Genomic DNA, 15,662 nt, shown 5'->3' with positions numbered 1-15,662 from the left:
GCTTTCTGCCTCGTCCCCATGCCCACGCCTCGTGCGACATGGTCACCGGCACCGCTCGGGGTGAAGTCCCCCGACCGGGACACTGCGGGTCCAGGGGGTCTCGCCGTCCAGGCCCACACCCGGCCGTCTGGCTGGCGGTCTAGACGCTCCCGGGCTTCAGCCTGGCTCCGGAGGTCCCCAGCACACGTGCTAGTACGTCTGCTTCTCCAGAGCGGGACCAGAGGGGGCCGTCCAGCTGGGGGCGAGGAGAGGACCCTCAGGGTCTGTGGACAGGGAGCTGGAGGGGTCGCCTCCTGAGCCTGGCTCGGTCATCCTGGTCTGAAGCTGCCTGGATGGTCTCCTTCTGTCTACGCCGCAGGACAGGGCCACCCCCATTGTCCTTGTGGCCAGAGCGTGTCTGTTGAACCGCGTGATGAGGAGGCAGGGGGAAGGGGTTGACAAAATGAGGCTTCAGCCCGCATGTGATGAAAAGTCGTGGCAGGAACCCACGGACCACACCTGCCCGGAGACTTTGGGTCCGACTTCGCAGATAAGCGGATACGGTATCTGAGGATACCGGAGGCTGACGGGTGGAGAAATAGAAGAGGAAAATCTAGAGCTCAGCAAGAGGGCAAATCTCCGACTGCGTCCGGAAGGTCGTGGGAAATTCAACGTGTGCTCACGGAGCTGGTGGGGAAACAGCAGGTGGGGCACCCAGGGCCGTGTGACAAAGCTCCTTGAACAGCAGGACTCCCCTCCCTCCTAGTCTGGAGGCCGAGGTGCGGGACGGGGGTGCGGCAGACGCGGTCCCTTCTGTGCGCGGGTCTGCTGGCTTCCTGGCTTCCTCGGCGGGTGGGGCGTCGCCCTTCTGCCTCCATGTTCACACGGTGCCTTCCCGGCAGCTGAGTCTTCATCCCGTAAGGACACTCCACCCGATCGTGACCTCTTCTCGTTGAATTGCATCTGAACTGACCCTTTTTCCAAGTCAGGCCAGGATCTGCGGGGCTGGGGGCTGCGACTGCAACACACGAATTTTGGGGGGCGGCTACTTCTGGCCGAAGCGGTTGGATTTTGTGCTCAGTGGGGCGGCTACGCGGCACCCTGGAAGGCTTGAGGTTTGAAGCCAAGGACAAGGGACCCTACCCTTGCCTTTTAGGAAAGCACCCCGACAGCCCACACAGCACCTTGCTCACACCTGACTCACTGGAGCGCAGTCACGCGACTGGACTGGCGGCAGGGGGCACGGAGCAAGGCTATGATGGACGTGGACGTACTTCCAGAAGCTCTGTTCCTGCAGAAGACGAGGCAGGGGCGAGGGGATGAGCCACCGGCGCCGTGGGTCAGAGCAACAGGGCCGTTCTTTTTTTTTTTTATTAAATATAATTTACTGTCCAATTGGCTTCCACACAGCACCCAGTGCTCATCCCAAGAGGTGCCCTCCTCCCTGCCCATCCCCCATTTGCCCCTCCCCCCCATCCACCCTCAGTTGCTTAAGAGTCTCCTATGGTTTGCCTCCCTCCCTCTCTGTTTGTATCTATTTTTCCCCTTCCCCTCCCCCACGGTCTTCTGTTAAGTTTCTCAGGATCCACATAGGAGTGAAAACATGTGGTATCTGTCCTTCTCTGCCTCACTTATTTCACTGAGCCTAATACCCTCCACTTCCATCCACGTTGCTGCAAAAGGAAAGATTTCATTCTTTCTCTCTCATTGCCAAGTAGTATTCCATTGTATATATAAACCACATCTTCTTTATCCATTCATCAGTTGATGGACATTTAGGCTCTTTCCATAACTTGGCCGCTATAAACATTGGGGTACAAGCGCCCCTATGCATCAGCACTCCTGCAAAAATTCTCAAGAAGATACTAGCAAATCGAATTCAGCACCATATGAAAAGAATTATTCACCACGATCAAGTGGGATTCATTCCTGGGCTGCAGGGCTGGCTCAACATTCGCAAATCAATCAACGTGATACATCACATTAATAAAAGAAAAGATAAGAACCATATGATCCTGTAAATCAATGCAGAAAAAGCATTTGACAAAATTCAGCATCCTTTCTTAATAAAAACCCTTGAGAAAGTCGGGATAGAAGGAACATACTTAAACATCATCAAAGCCATTTATGAAAAGCCCACAGCTAACATCATCCTCAATGGGGAAAAACTGAGAGCTTTTTCCCTGAGATCAGGAACACGACAGGGATGCCCACTCTCACCGCTGTTGTTTAACATAGTGCTGGAAGTTCTAGCATCAGCAATCAGACAACAAAGGGAAATCAAAGGCATCCAAATTGGCAAAGATGAAGTCAAGCTTTCGCTTTTTGCAAATGACATGATACTACACATGGAAAATCCGATAGACTCCACCAAAAGTCTGCTAGAACTGATACATGAATTCAGCAAGTTGCAGGATACAAAATCAATGTACAGAAATCAGTTGCGTTCTTATACACTAACAATGAAGCAACAGAAAGACAAATAAAGAAACGGATCCCATTCACAATTGCACCACAAATCATAAAATACCTAGGAATAAGCCTAACCAAAGATGTAAAAGAGCCTTTCTAGGTTGGGTTCCTATAACTGTAGGGTCTTAGACTTAAAAGGATCTCAGAACCTGCCTAGTGTCCCTGCTGCTTAAGTAGGACCCGCCCACAGTATCCCACAACAGTATGTCCAGCAGTGGCCCCCTAGATACTTCTGGTAATGGGGACAGTGGAGAGTTTGGACAAAGCCATAGCTGGGTGCTCTTAACACAGGCCCAACACCACTGGCTTGTCTGCCCGGGGTCTCCCTGGTCTGTCCTGGGTCCCCATGGTCGCCCAGGGCCTCCATGGTCTGCCCCGGGTCTCTGCGGTCTGCCCGAGGTATCCCTGGTCTGTCCTGGGTCCCCGTGGTCACCCAGGGTCTCCATGGTCTGCCCAGGGTCTCTGTGGTCTGTCCTGGGTCTCTGTGGTCACCCAGGTCTCCAGGGTCTCCCTGGTCTGCCCGGGGTCTCCATGGTCTTCCCCAGGTCTCTGTGGTCTGCCTGGGGTCTCCCTGGTCTGTCCTGGGTCCCCGTGGTCGCCCAGGGTCTCTGTGGTCTTTCCCGGGTCCCACAGACTGCCAGCCTGGAGCTTCGCCATGGTGAAGAGGGAGGCACCCTGGGTTCATGGGGAAAAGACAGGAGCACGGGCACCAGTGGGGAGCAAGGGGGTCGGGGGCGTGTGGCCCCTCTGGAGGGGGGGAGCAGAGGCTCCGGACGAGCCAGCGCTGCCGTCCACCCCCAGCAACCGCACAGAACCGCCTGCAGGACCGGGTGGTCCCCACCGCTGACCCTGGGCACAGGCGACTGCCAGGGGTTAGATGGGGTGTGGCCCCGCCATCCCAGTTGCTAAAGCATCTGAACAGCTCAGCTTAGATGACGGGACCTGAGCAGGGGTGAGTCCGGGCAGGGTGAGGAGAAGGTGAGAGTGAGCCAGGGGCAGGTGAGGGGCGGGGGCTCAGTGGGCCACCAGGAACATGAGAATGATCACTGATTCTCTCCTTCATTCATTCAGACTCCTGTGGACACCATCAGGGCGGCCGAGATCAGGGCGGTGGCGCGTGGGCCACCGTCTGAGGAGCCGGGACGGGGACCGCACGGCCAAGGAGCCCGGATCCGATAGCCGCCTGCCTTCCTGTCTGAGGTTGGCTCCTTTCTGCCTAAACTTCGCAATGTTTTTATGAACGAGGAACACTCACAGAGAAAGCTCATCTGCTCCTAACTTCCGTGGGGACAGACGTGGCCTCACACCGCGGGGCGAAGAGCCGTTGGCACGGGCCCGGCTCCACGTGGCCGCACTGGGGCCCCGGGAGGGCCGCTGGCAGGCGCGGTGACCGCGTCTGTCCCGGAGCCGCGTGAGAGCGCCGCGTGGACGCTCAGAGAACAAGCACGTCCCGAGCTCTGAATTCTGATCTCACTGGGGGGCTTGAGGCCTCAGCAGGCATCTTGCCCCCTCCGGGCGCTCGGCCCTTGCGCGTCTAGTGTGGCGGATCTGACCGAAGCCTCGCGTCTGATTCCGATTTATCTGCATTTACCTCCTCGAAATACGAAAGCTCTTTAATGTCAAGGAGCCCTTTCATGGCCTTTTAATCCTTTTCTCTTGAAAGCAGGAGCTTGTGATTTGCCCAGTGTGAACAAACACAAAACATCAAAAAAGTCCATTTTTGGCCCTAAACCAGAAGTCTGCAATGAGCGAGGGAGATTATAAATGTGGCAAATGTGTTCCCGGTTCCAACTTCCCCACGGAAGTCTTGACTACGCACCTTGCCGAGAGCCGCCTGGACGTTCCCGAGGTGCAGAGCTCACCCCCCCACACACACACACGGACACTCACATCTTCACACTCGTGCACACACATGCTCACACTCGTGCACACACTCACATCTTCACACTCGTGCACGCACATGCTCCCATGCCCCAAGCACACGTGCACCCTCACTCATGCTCGTGCACACCCTCACAAATGTACATGTGTACACACACACACACATGCAATATGTTCATGCATATCCTCACACATGCACACACGCACACACGCACACACAGGCTCACACACTCACATCTTCACACAGGTGCACACACATGCTCACACTCGTGCACACACATGCACTAGGCACACGTGCACACTCACACATACTCATGCACATACTCACACTCATGCATATCCTCACACATGCACACACACATGCACACACAGGCTCACACACACTCACATCTTCACACAGGTGCACACACATGCACACACTCATGCACACAATGCTCCCATACCCAGGCATACGGCCACACTCAATCATACTCGTGCACACCCTCACACGTGTGCACGTGTACACACTCACACACATGCACACACAGGCACACGCACACAGAAAAACACACTAAGGTCCGTCTAGAAGCTATGCTGGGTTGCTGCTCTCTCGGTTCTGCCCCCGCCCGTCCAGAAGCTCAGCTCGGGGAAGCTGCCTCATCGAGCCCTTTGCCTTCAGTTCCGCGTGGTGCTCCCTGGACCAAGGGACACCCTGCTCCGTTCTGAAGCCCCTGTGCACGCTGGTCCCCGTCATCGCAGGAGCCCAGGGGACCGCCGGCAGGGGGACAGGACGGCAGCGGAGAAGGTGTGCGGTCGGCAGGAGATGCCGGGACATCGCCGCTTCCCAATGCGTCTCCGGACCACGCGGGCCTGAAATGCACCTCCCGGGCCCGTGCCACGACGCCGCCACACAGGAAGGCTGTGAACGAGCGGCCGAGGACACAGCCAGAGAATGCACAGTGGTTCACTGGGAAGGCCCTCACGGAAGCTCAGAGCTCTGCTTACCAGAGAAAACTGCTGCTGCCCTGGGCGACAGGGGACTGGCTCCACAAATCCCCCCGCACGCAGCGCAGAGAAATGTTCAAACCGCGATGAGAAAAAGGGTGTTCTCCGTGCCATTGTGTTAGGCGTGTTTACACTGCACACCCACGTGTCCGCGCCCACAGCTCACCGCGAGCACGGGCCCCGTGCAACCCTGCGTGCTTTCCTCACGTTTCTCATCTCTCGACACTTCAGGTTCTCACTATTCACTTAATTCCAGCCCAGCTTCAGAACGAGCCCCGGAGCCCAAAGTGCTCTTTACTCTGACCCCTCAGTTCAGCCCAGGGGACCATGACACGTGAGTGCAGTGCCTCTCCAGCGTGCTGCACCTGCACGTGTGTGTGTGTATGTGTGTGCACGTGTGAGCCTGCACGTGCACGTGTGAATGTGTGTGCCTTGTTCTGCACGCGTGCATGTGAACACGTGTGCACATGCGCGTATGCATGTGTGCATTTGTGCTGTGTGAGCATGTGTGTGCATGTGTGCTGCGTGTGTGCATGTGTTAGTGTGTGCATGCACCTGTGTTCTTGTGTGTGTTGTGTGCATGCATGTGGGAGTGTGTGTTTGCATGTGTGTGCAAGTGTGTGCATGTGTGCACGTGTGAGTTGTAGCAAAAGGGATAAACTTCAAGTCTCATGTATCATATTATGGAAGGGCCTCCCTCCTCCCTTCCCCCTCTTCTCCCTCCTTCCTCTTCTCCTTCCTCCCTCCTCCCTCTTCTCCCTCCTCCCTCTTCTCCCCCTTTCTTTTCCCTCCTCCATCTTCTCCCTCCTCCCTGCCGCTTCTTCTCCTTCCTCCCTCTTCTCCCTCCTCCCTCTTCTCCCTCCTCCCTCTTCTCCCCCTTTCTTTTCCCTCCTCCATCTTCTCCCTCCTCCCTGCCCCCTCTTCTCCCTGCCCCTTCTTCTCCCTCCTCCCTCTTCTCCCTCCTCCCTCCTCCCTCTTCTCCGTCCTCCCTCTTCTCCCTCCTCCCTCCTCCCTCTTCTCCGTCCTCCCTCTTCTCCCCCCTTCCTCCCTCTTCTCCCTCCTCCCTCCTCCCTCCTCCCTCTTCTCCCTCCTCCCTCTTCTCCCCCTTTCTTTTCCCTCCTTCATCTTCTCCCTCCTCCCTGCCCCTTCTTCTCCTCCCTCTTCTCCCTCCTCCCTCTCCTCCCTCCTCCCTCTTCTACCCCCTCCTCCTTTTCTTCCTTCTATCCTTCCCGCCCTGTATTAACTTCTCCTTTTCTTACAGGAAAGGACTGCATTGTTTTGTCATCAGACAGCAGGTTGCTCGTCAAAGGGAAGGTGACGATCATCTTTAATTTCTGGCCCCACAGTGAGGGGCCTGGTTGGGCCGGGACGGGGTGGTCTCTGGTCGGTTTCCTGCATCGGGGGTATCAGCCCAGATCTTGTCCTGGAGACCTCCGTGGGCGTGATGGCACAGAGACCTGGGCCCTCTAGCTGATGCTGGGAGCGCTCTCCCTAGACGCAGGGGAGGAAGGCTTCCGGGAGCAGGAGCGGGACGCCCCCCCAGGCCAGGCGAGGGGCTGCGGCACGCCCTGAAACCCTCCAGGCTGGACAGTGGCCAGCATGTGACTCCACCGAGCAGTGCTGGAGGGGGCGCCCGGGGCCGCTGCCCTCTGCCACTCCGTGTCGCTCCGGAGTCCGCTCTGAGGCGGGACACGGCGTCCAGCCCCATGAGCGGTGCTGGCGACGGCCTCCGCGGGGAGCTGCGCGCCCGCCACCCACGGGCAGGGGCTGGGCCTGGTGCCTGCACTTCCGCGAGGAACGCTGCTGGCTCACCCGCACGAGCCGCGGACTGCGCACGTTCGCCTGGCTGGCTGAGCCCGTGTGTCTTAGTTGGCTTTGCCGGGGGTGACCCAGAAACAAGGGGGGGGGGCGAGTGGTTACCTTGGGAGGTGACGCCAGGAGACACGCGCAGGGTGTGGGGTGAGCGCAAGCGGGAGGAAGGAAGGGGTGTCTCCGGTCGCCAGCCCCGTGCCGCCGGGGCCTCCGGGAGCAGGACGCAAGGTGTCCCACGAGCTCCCAGCCCCGGGCAAGCGGACTGGGGGGGGTGGGTCACGGACCGCCACCCGCCTCTCTGGCGCTCCCGGGCCAGGGCCTGGGGCTCCAGCCGGGACAGCGGCCCCCGCAGACGGGCGGCCCCAGGCAGACACGGCATCTGTGGGGTAGCCCGGGAAGCCGGCTACGTCCGTCAGTGCGCACAGGCCAGCAGGGAAGAGGCCTCCCCAGAGAGAATGTCACTGTGTAGCAACTGTCGGCAATAACTTCCTTTTCAGACGCACCAGGATCGGGGATTAAAATACTGGCAAGAACAGAATAGTATCTCCATCTGTCTTACTTTGAGGGCAGGGACCAAACCTGTTTTCGATTTGTGTTGCCAGCAAGGGTTGAATGTGATGGATGTGTTCTAAAAAGTAGGTTAGTCGGATGTGCCCAGGTTTTTATTTATCCCTGGACATGGTTCCAGCATGTTCTGTCTGTAATATTTTAGATTGGCTTTCAGGCTTGGGTTTCTCCACTCACAACTCACTTCCTGGGCAGTGTCCCGAGGCCACACAGGCCCCTGGGGTGGCCAGGCCTGGCGGCCGCTGCACAAACCCAGCCTCCCGCGAGGCCAGCAACTGTCAGGGGGACCGAGCGGTCAGTTGATGTATGTGCAGCCGAAACACAATGGAGCAAACAGCGTTTATTTTAGCCCAGTAAGTATACAGCAGCCATCTGAAACTAAAGTAGGGGTTTCCAGACATCTCTTTAGCCTCAGATTCAGATTCCTTTCTTCAAAAGAAATCTCGCCCAGAAAGGCAGACACAAGGAGCAGAGAGTGTAGGACTGTCCCCCGTGATGGCATAGGAGCCTGGCCGCCGTATGCCTTCGCCGGGGACCTCAAGGCTCTGAGGGGACGCAGGGATGTGGACACAGGCTCTGAGAGCCTCTGCGGAGACAGCCGCACGGCCGGCACCAACCAGACCAGAAGCCCGCGGGACCGAGTGGCCAGGCCGCCTCCTCCCGGGGCGTCCTGCCCACCGGGCCCGTCAGGGGGCGGTCTGTCGGTCCCACTGCCCTGTGAGCAGCAGACAAGAGCGACGGGAAGGTGCCCGATCCTGGCCTGCTCGCCTCGCTGTCCCCGGCAGCTCTGGGAGGGCAGGGTGGTGCCGATGTCCTTCCCAGGCTTCGGTCAACAGCTGGCGGCCAGGCCGCATCACGCAGGGGGCCACGCAGGGGGCACTCACCAGCAACCTGTGCATTAGACAAGGAACGCTCAGGGACCTGGCCGCGTTGGCATTCAGGCTGCGGTGCACGGGCACCTTCCCGGAATGTGCTGGTGCCGGAGACGGGACGGTGTGGGGGGACGGGGCCCCGGGCCCCGGGCATCCGCACGGCTCATGCCCAGCCCTGACCTCGGACGTGCACAGCGTTACAGTCAGTGGGAGGCCGAAATGTGCCCGCGGTTGTGTCGTTTAGGAAAGTACATACGACAAGTTAAAACTAGACAGAAGAATGCCGGAGGCCGTGCTGCTCCGGGAAGCCTGAGAAGTCAGACAGAAAACGCTCAATCATGAAGCCGTTCTCCACGGGGCGGGAAGGCGCAGGGCCCGTGTCTGTGCCCCCCGTTCTCTGGGTTTGGCTTAACCATGTGTCCGCCTCCGTGGAACCACCTCTGGATCCTGGGGACACAAGAAATGCGGAAAGTTCACCTGGTTTTAAACCAAAGCCGTCTTTTCTCCCGGCCTCACCCTCCCTGAGAGAGAGAGGAAAGCCGTGGCTCCGGCGTGGCTCCCAGTCGGGGCTGTAAATCAGCCCAGGTGCGCTCCCGGCCCCACCAGCCTCCCCGGCGCTGCCAGGCCACAGCGGGCCAGCCTCCGAGGACGCAGGATCCAGGCTCAGGAATCCGCCGGGAAACCCGGGCCAACGGCTGGCAGGCAGCCCCGCGAGCCGCAGCCGGGTTTGGGGTCTTTTATGACCCGGGACTAAGGACACTGCTGGCTTCTGAGAGGGCTGCTGTCCCTGCCCGGCACACGGGCGCGGGCTCGGTGTCTCCCCAGAACCGCGGCGCTCCGCTCACAGACGGGCGAGCCCCCAGGTCCAGGGCCCTTTGTCCCTGTGGGTTTCCAGAGGGGGCAGGACGGGGGAGAGCAAGCCCGAGGGCCGTGCCAGACGCGCCGCGCGCCGGGCCGGCCCACCCACCTCGCCGCCTCGGCCGGGCCTCGGGGCCTCGCCAGCAGCTTGGACGGTGCCCTCCCCGCCCGCCTCTCAGGTCTGAAGCTGTGGCCAGCTGTTTCCTGCTTGCCGGGAGGGTGGGTTTAGACAACTTCCCCACAAGAACGGTCCTCGTCTCCCCAAACCTGAATCCAGAGACTGGCCTGGCTTCCCCGCTTGAGCCTGGCCTGCAGACACCCGGACCCCCGAAGTGGCCAGCGGAGGCCCGGCTGGGGCTGGCGTGGGCTGTGCTCCAAGAGCCGCCGGGGCACCGAATCCCAGCCCTCCCCGCAGCGCCGGGGGCCGGCCGCGGCCTCGGAGTTCCCCACAGCCCGGCCGCACATCCGAGGGCAAACGCGGGGCGGGCCCCGAGATGTTCTCCGAGGCGTCCGTTCTGCGGGGCCACGTCTGCCCATTCTACGGCTGGCCCATCTGTGGTGCCGGGTCCACGCTCACCCAGGTCCACGGCGACGGGTCTGTGGGCCACTCGGCTCCCACCTCCTCCTGACGGCCAGCCGTGCCCACCATCGCCGTGTTGCCAAGGGATCGTCTGGGCCTCCCCGAAAGGGAAAGCTGGGGGAAAACACAACCACATTTATCGTGGGTGTGTTTATTTCCGGTGTAGAATTGTGAACTTGTCTCCCGTGCTTCCGGGCGAGGCGCCGGGGTCGGGGGGGGGGGGCAGCTCAGACCCGAGCCGGGCGTCCTCTGCGCACACAGGCACCCACGTCGATGCAGACCGTCCGTGGCTCCTCTGTGGCCCCTGTTACTCGAGCGTTTCGGCATGTTTTTCACATAACTTCGGTTTGATTAAAACCCCAAATGCATTTGGCCAACTGCATTTCCCTCTAATTTTTTAGCATATATTTATTTTAAGGGAAATCTAAGCCATGCATTTCTGATTCACTCATTGTTCGTCCACACTGGCTGCCGGGGGCTGGGGGGTTTCTTCGGGTGCCCAGGGCTGGCCCCGGCTCCTCCAGAGTGACCCCGCCGCCCCGCCCCGGGGCCCTGGTGGGGACACGCGGGAAGCAGTCCTGCCCAGGGACATACTGACCCTGCAGAGAGTCTGTAACATCCATAATATGTTCAGGGTGAACATGCCTCCCAGATCTGAGCGGCATTGAACTGTTGTTGTTGTAACTTAGAACCCATGATTTTCGAGCGGTTTCTGACTTGGAAAAGCACATTTTCCCCTCCCTGACGGACAGAAAGCTCAGGTCGGACAGAGGCTGGGAGGGACGTGTGTGCCCCGCACCCCACGCGCCGGCCCCCTCCTCCTGCTGCAGGTGAGGGTTAGGGTCTTGTGCTGCGGGAGGGAGAGCAGACAAGGGAGACGCGAGTCCTCTCCCTTGAGGCCAGGCAAGGCCGGGGAAGGGCTGTGGCCGCCGCAGGGGGGCTGGGGGCGTCCCCAGCGATGGGTCCTCCTCACCCTGTCCCTTGCGGCTGGCTCTCCTTCGAGGGGAGGTTCGGGGCCAGGGAATCCACACAGAGTGAAGGGGCTGAGTCGGCGTCCAGGCCGTCCAAGGGGCCCCGTGCCAATGCCCCCCCCCCACGTCCACACTCGAGGCAGCCTCATCCTGCGGGGCCTGGTGCTCAGACAGCCTTCCCCCGGGGCCACCTCAACACTGACCAGACTTTCAGTGGGTGTCGTCCACCCGTTCTTCCGTAGAACCAGAGGTTGCCGGTTACTTGAACTTGTGCACGTTGCCAAAACTGACGGCCATGTTTCCTGTTGGTCGTGCGTTTGATATTTTCACCATCCTGTGCTATCGCGCCCATGCAAAAATCACCTGAATGCCCCACGGGTGCCAGTATTTCGGTGTCCAAACTCCACCTGCTGGGTTACTTCCCGGGCGTGAAAGCAAATATTTGGCTCGATCCCTGGGAAACCCACCAGATGCCTTTCCCGGAGAGCTCGGCTCTGGTGCTCGGGGCTGGGACCCTCTGTCCTCTAACACACTTGAGGGGTGTGTCCCTTGAGGGGAAGGTCACCTTACGTAACTGCCAGGTGACGGCCATCATCACGGGTTGGCAGTGAGGGGGATGGGCAGGGATGCTGCAAAATACATTGTTCAGGGTAGGCCTCTCTGGCGTTTTCCAAGGGGTGGGCCCACTCTATGTCGGTCATGGCCTCTGTCTCCTAAAATCTGCCTCCGCCTGCCTTCAGTGCCCTGCATGCCTGGCTAACAGAATCCCCACGGGGCACACTCAAGGAGAGGTCGGGCCTGTCCAGACCTGTGGCACCTGCAGCGTGGCCTCCCACAGTCACCCGCACACAGCATATGACTTGGGGCCGTCATGGTCCATCTGACAGATTTAATTCCCAGATGGGTGAGTTCACGGACCTCAGGTGAAGTCCCTTCTAGAATTTTGTCCCACAGTTTACATCACGCATCCACTCACCAGGCTTGAGGGCTTTGACTTTCATACACGGCTTCGAGGATGACGTTTGCGGGTTTAATCTTGGAGGCAGAGGACTGTGGAACCCAAAAGGTGGGTGGTGAGCCACAGTCAGCCTGCCTCCCTCCTCCCACACGTCCCCAGGAGCCAAGAACTTAGGACAGAAAGTTGTGCCATTCTACAATAATGCCAGATCTCTCTTCCGTCACATTTAGCGGGTTAACAGGAATCTTACTCCGAGAGCTCACGGCATCCACGAGTGTATGCACACACGTGCCCAGTGCACACGCACGTGGAGAATGTGGGCTGAGCGTCAGGTGAACTTCACTTAGCCTCTGATCAAAGCACCTGGTACTTTTGCATTCATCTCTTGCCCGTCTGTTCCGGAACCACTAACCAAATGTCCACCGTGGCCAAGAACTGCTGTGGCTCCAGCGGTTACAAGACAGCTAAGACATAGCTCCCCTTCAAAGGGCTCCCAGTGGGGCCCAGGTGCCCGAGGACATGTACCCGAGAATGTGCTGCCTGAGGGGTGAGAAACAGGTGAAGCGTCCTGAGTTCTCACGGGAGGGAGCGGTCACGTCAGGGGGATGAGTGCCGGGCAAGGAGAGGAGAAAACGGCCCAGGGAGAAGGCTGCACGTGGGCCGTCTCCCCTCACTTACCCATTTGTTCGATCTCGCACCATCACCGAACGCCCCCTTGGGAGCTGGGCACCGGCCCCGGGGCAGCAAAGGTGAAAGACACCCGTACTCACGGAGCTCACCGTCCGTGGAGGGACATGGTGAGTGGTCGCGGGGCTCAGAGACACGAGAAGAAGGAGGTGAGACTTTCCTGGAGCCTGGGGCACGGTCAGACATCGTCCAGGCGAAGGTGGAGACATGGACCCGAGAACCGCCCCGAGGACCGGAGTGCTGGTCGACCACTGACAGCCCTGAGTGGCGCTGCCGGTGCCTTCCTGCTGACGGGAGGGAGCCGTCAAGAGCCTTTGGTGGAGGAGCGGAGGCTCCTCGGAGAACGGACAGACCCAGTCACAATTCTGGGAGGAGGGAACGGCGACATCAAAAATAACTGGGCAGCAGACTCTCCGCGGAGAGCTCGGTGGCCGGACACGGCCAGGTCCCGGCACGGGCCCGCGGGTTTGAGTCAGATCTCCGGACGGTACTTGCAAACGTCCACAACCCGGAGACGTTACCTGACAAAGTGTCGGAAATCAGTAACGACACAGAGCAAGCGCACGCAGCCTGGAGGACAGACACAAAGAGGGGGAAGAGACGGGGGGCGTCCTCACTTTGTCTTCTTCCCTGGGGCCTCAACCCAGCCTTGCGGCAAAGGTGGTTCTTGGTCCGTCTCCAAACTTAATAAGAAAAATCTGAAGACCCATCAGTGTCCCGTGAAGGCACAATCCACGTAGGCATGATCAGTCCACACAATCACCCTCGGTGGTCATCAGGCTGGGTGCCCGTGGAGACTCCAGAAGAAACCAGTCGGGGCGCTTACTGGCGTTGTTACTTACGAGCACAGTTCCTGCTCAGTAGGCCGCCTGTTCACCCAAGGATGTCCGGTGCACGTGTGACAACAGCAAGTGATTCGTGGCCCCTTTATTTGACCCTTTAAACTCCCTCCAGTGAATATCACTCAGTGTCACGTAAGTGCCCCCAGTCTACACCCCGGAGGCAGGTAACTTTCTAGGTGAGAATCCTTGATCTGGCTTATTTCGCCGAGCATAATACGCTCCAGGACCATCCCTGCCGTCACAGATGGCAGGCCTCATTCTTTCTATGGCTGAGTAATATTCCAGTGTGTGCACGCGCACGCGCGCGCGCGTGTGTGTGTGTGTGTGTGTGTGTAGCATATGTTCCTTGTCCATTCGTCTGTCTGTGCACACTTAGATCGCTTCCATATGTTGGCTGTTGTAGATAATGCTGCAATAAAACAAATGAATAGGGGCGCCTGGGTGGCTCCGTTGGTTAAGCGTCCAACCTTGGCTCAGGGCGTGATCTTGCGGTTTGTGAGCTCAAGCCCCACGACAGGCTCTGTGCTGACAGCTCGGAGCCCGGAGCCTGCTTTGGATTCTGTGTCTCCTTCTCTCTCTGCCCCTGCCCAACTTGTGCTCTCTCTCTCTCTCTCTCTCTCTCTTTAAATTTAAATAAACTTGGGGCACCTGGGTGGCTCAGTCGGTTAAGCGTCCGACTTCGGCTCAGGTCATGGTCTCGCAGTTCGTGGGTTCGAGTCCCGAGTCGGGCTCTGTGCTGACAGCTCAGAGCCTGGAGCCTGCTTCGGACTCTGTGTCTCCCTCTCTCTGCCCCTCCCCCCACTCGTGCTCTGTCTCTCTCTCTCTCTCTCAAAATAATAAACAAAAATTAAAAAAAGTTTTAAAAACAAATAAATAAATGAACAAAAAGCAGAATCAGACCAGTAAATTCGGAGAACAAACGGATGGCTGCCAGAGGGGAGGGGTGGGGGAGGGCAAAATGGGGGAAGGGCAGAGACAGACACAGGCCTCCGGTTATGGGGTGGGTGGGTCACGGGATGAAAGGCACAGCACGGGGAACGGAGCTATGGTACTGTGACAGTGTCGTGCGGTGACGGGGGCAGCCGCAGTGTGGTGAGCGCAGCGTGACATATGACTTGCCGGGTCACAGTCTGTGCCCCTGTAACGAAGGTAACATCATGTGTCGACTACACTCAAGTGAAAATAAAAATTAACGCGAAATGGGCACGCTCAGCCTGGACTCGAGGCGCCAGCGGCACGAGGCCAGGTTCGGAGAGCCTGCCTTGCGCATCCTGGGCGAATGGCTGGGAAGGCGCCGCTGGAATTTTCCGGGCGCACAGCATCAACACGGAAGGTCTGCGGTGACCCATCATCAGCCACGCACAGCCTCCGTGTAGACACTGAGGAAGGAGTTGACCCCGGGCGGTAGGCTGAGTCAGGACCCCAAGGGTGCCCACACCCCGATCCCTGAAACCGTGAAGGTGTGGGGCTTTGCAGCTGCGACCGGGCTAGGGGTCCCGAGGCGGGGACTTCATCTTGGACGGCCCTGCAGTCTGTGACTGTGACGTCAGGAGTCCGTACAAGACGTGATCACGGGAGACAGCCGGCAAGGTGCTGGCCAGGCGGTGAAGGAAGGGTTGGGCTTTGCCGACGGGGAAGGGCCACGGCCCCTTTCCAAAGGTGGGAGGGCGCACGCTGTCCCCTGGGCCCTCCAGGGGGAACTGCCGGCCACCCGGCGAGGCGGGTCCCAGAGGTCCGGCCCCCAGGACTGTACGGAGCTCGCCTGTGCTGTTCTCAGCCCTCGGGTCTGTTCCAGCAGAAGCCAGAGACTCCGGTGGCCCAGGTACCAGGACGCCCACGGGTAGGAGGGGCCCTGGCCACTCAGACTCCGCTCCCCTCGATTCACTGGCTTTGCCCCCGTTCCCGTGTCTATCGGGCCAGCAGCAAGACGGCTCTCCTGGGCACCGCATCGCACAGAATTAGACAACATTCAGGGGACAGTGGGGACCTCTTCTGGTACATCACCCCCAGCAAGCTGTCTTTGCCTATCATCGCCCGGCGTGGGTCACGGGCACATTCAGAAAGATCTCTGAAAGGAGGCTTGGCTTGTCACGGTCGGCGGGGACCGGGGCTCTCAGCAGGGCTCAGTTCTGTCCCCAGCGGCTCTGCAGGGGGTGCAGGTGGGGGGCGGGCTGGTCCTGGCACCAGAGGGCGGAGGGG

At 59.4% G+C, this 15,662-nt stretch overlaps 1 long non-coding RNA gene across 1 annotated transcript; it reads right to left on the bottom strand.

Annotated features, from left to right (window-relative positions):
- Positions 1–8,468: 8,468 nt before the first annotated feature.
- Positions 8,469–11,349, bottom strand: LOC115513464. The gene is made up of 3 exons (XR_003968703.1): positions 11,180–11,349; positions 8,898–9,014; positions 8,469–8,586 (listed from the first exon to the last, which is right to left on the bottom strand). It is a non-coding gene; the product is annotated as an uncharacterized LOC115513464 (long non-coding RNA).
- Between the last annotated feature and the right edge of the window lie 4,313 nt (positions 11,350–15,662).

Source organism: Lynx canadensis, chromosome B2 (assembly GCF_007474595.2).
Source record: "Lynx canadensis isolate LIC74 chromosome B2, mLynCan4.pri.v2, whole genome shotgun sequence".
NCBI classification, from domain to species: Eukaryota; Metazoa; Chordata; class Mammalia; order Carnivora; family Felidae; genus Lynx; species Lynx canadensis.
Note: the sequence above shows the minus strand (reverse complement) of the source record. Positions and strands in the feature narration are given on the sequence as shown.